This window comes from Cornus florida, unplaced genomic scaffold (genome assembly GCF_030987335.1).
Source record: "Cornus florida cultivar Cherokee Brave unplaced genomic scaffold, ASM3098733v1 CherokeeBrave_3.0.0_Hap2_Chr03, whole genome shotgun sequence".
Taxonomy (NCBI): Eukaryota; Viridiplantae; Streptophyta; class Magnoliopsida; order Cornales; family Cornaceae; genus Cornus; species Cornus florida.
This window is the reverse complement of record NW_026775573.1, coordinates 41,030,847-41,033,754: the sequence shown is the minus strand read 5'-3', so window position 1 is coordinate 41,033,754 and position 2,908 is coordinate 41,030,847. Positions and strand designations below refer to the sequence as shown.

Below are 2,908 nucleotides of genomic sequence, written 5' to 3'. Positions count from 1 at the left end.
GAAGTGCTATTGGACCTTTGTGAGACTTTCTCTACTCAATCCCTTAGTTAAATCATCGGCCCGTGTGGAGGCTTATTTTTAATTATCTTGCATCATTGTTGTAAAACATGGGAGTATGAATTAAGTGTTTGTGGAAGAAGTCTAATTGCATTGTTGTGAAGGCATAGTGTTTGTCATTCTTTGTGTTTGTTGTGTTTTGCATTATGCATGCATGGACGTCATTCATTGGGACCAACTCTTGTCCCTCTTGATTTACATCTTGAATCTATAGTGAGAAATCCTAGAGGAAGAGGAAGTTCAAATAAAGCCAATCTATCAATGGATGACCATAATGACAATCATGTTGAGGACCTTGGTCACATAGACCAACAAGGTATCCTTCATCCCAATGTGCACAATAAGAACATACAAGTACCTTTAGGCATGCCTAGGCCATTCATTCACCAACCACCACAACAACAAGGCCAAGTTCCATATGGAATGCCAAGGTCAATGTATGCTCCACAACCTCCCATCAACAATCAAGGAATTCAAAACCAAGGTGTTCATGTTGCACCTAAAGTAGCTAATCCACCTCTTGTTTTAAGAGACTATTATGTGCCTAATGAGTATAATGCACCTACATGCATCCAATTGCCTCCGTTTAGAGCACATCATTATGAAATTAAGCCACAAACCATTCAAATGCTTCCTAAGTATCATGGACTTCCAAGTGAAGAACCTTACAAGCATTTGGATGAGTTTCTTAAAATATGTTCCACTGTAAAATATACGGACATGTTGGAAGAGGTTTTAAGACTCAAACTTTTTCCATTCACCTTAAAAGACAAGGCAAAGTATTGGTTTAACAATCTTAGGCCTTTTTCAATCGCTTCTTAGGCAGAAATGCAACAAGAGTTCTTAAAGAAGTACTATCCAGTTTCTAAGACCAATGCCATGAGAACCTCAATTCGAGAATTTTCACATGGGGATGGAGAAATGTTTCATGAGGCATGGGAACGCTTCAATGAATTGCTTAGGAAGTGTCCACATCATGACATGTCCAAATAGCAATTAGTTCAATACTTCTTTGAGAGCTTATCGGACAACTATAAGGGTATGGTTGATGCTTCCATGGGTGACTCATACATTGATAGGCATGAGAATGATGTGTGGCGTCTCTATGAGAGCATGAGTGAAAATTCTTTGCATAGAACACTATCATCCAAGAATGGTAGAAATTCACAAGGTAGGAAGAGTGTTGGCTTACATCAAGTCGACCATTTAAATGAAATAGCTGTCGAAATGAAGTCTTTATCTCAAAGGTTTGATCAATTTTTTATTAACCAAAACTCGGTGAACCAAGTATCTTCCTTCCCTAACCATTCTCATCGTGCATCAAATGAAACATGTATGACTTGTTCTAGTGTTCTTCATTCTACTTCTCATTGTCCTCACGGACAAGTGCAAATTGAACCTAATGAATAAATCAATGCAACTTTTGTGAACCAAGGGAACAATCCTTATGGTACTCACTATAATCCAAGTTGGAGGAATTATCCGAATTTCTCTTAGAAAAACCAAGGAGATGGCTCAAACCCTTCCCAAGGCGGTTTTCAAGGGAAGTACATTCCACCTCCACTTCAAAACCAAGGATCCCAAGGTTATAGACCTTATCAATCACAAGGGAATCAATTTGCTAATTCTCATTTTCCCAACCAATCTTATTCCCAAGGTAATACTAGAAGTCCCGCCTTTGAAGAAAAAGTTTTGAATACTTTGGGCACTTTAGAGGCTAACACTCAATTGCTTCATTCTTACTCTCAATCTATTGCGAAGCTAGAAACCCAAGTAGGGCAAATAGCAAGCACTCTCAATGCAAGAGATAAGGGAAAGATGCCTATTAATGCCCCACCTAAGCAACAATGTGTTGTGGAAACCCATTCCTCATCAGAAGGCCACACCATTGAACATGTTAATGCGGTGACTACCTTGCAGAATGGTAGGATTGTGGACAATCAAGTTGGAATGTCCAATGAAGAGAGTGAACCGGTGCAACCTCAAGTTGTCACTCGTCCCGTTTCACATCCCGTTCCTCCTTCATTGCATATACATGACCTTGTAAATGAGAAAGTCTTGAAAGATGTGTTGGAAATTTTTTTTTGAAAAATGATGTTGAAAATGTTTTGTTGAAAAATGATTTGAAAACTTCTTGTGTTGAAGAGAGTTCAAAAGAAAATTTTGAAAAAATATTTGAACCAAAAGTTCCATTTCCGGATGCCTTAAAATGATCCATTTCAAAAGACAAGCAAATGGCAAAAACCAATAAAATCATGGAAATGTTTAGGCAAGTGAAATTTAATCTTCCACTATTGGATGCAATCAAGCAAATTCTGGCGTATGCCAAATTCTTGAAAGACTTGTGCACCCAAAAGCGGAAGAACAAGAGCCAAGCATCAAGAAAAGTGGTTTTGATAGATCAAGTAAGCTCAATTTTGCAACATAACACTCTTCCAAAGTTTAAGGACCCCGGTTCACCCACTACATCATGCATTATTGGTGATCATATCATTAATCGGGCACATCTTGACTTAGGAGCAAGTGTTAACCTTCTTCCATACTCGGTTTATGTCAAATTGGGCCTAGGTGAATTGAAACCGACGTTGGTAGTTTTGCAACTTGCCGACCGATCCATTAAGAAGCCTAGGGGTATAATTGAGGATGTTTTGATAAAGATTGACAAATTCTTCTTCCCGGTTGATTTCGTTGTCATCGACACGGAACCGGTTCCCAATCCTAAGAGCCAAATTCCCGTTATCCTTGCTGTCCTTTCTTGGCAACCGCTAATGCCAACATCAATTGTAGGACGGGGATAATGAAGATCTCATTTGGCCATATGAAGGTGAAGTTGAATATCTTTAATCCCACA

General features: G+C 38.9%; 1 pseudogene; it reads right to left on the bottom strand.

Moving 5' to 3' along the window:
- Positions 1-941: 941 nt before the first annotated feature.
- LOC132301906 (small nucleolar RNA R71) lies at positions 942-1,040 on the bottom strand (annotated as a pseudogene).
- Positions 1,041-2,908: the final 1,868 nt, after the last annotated feature.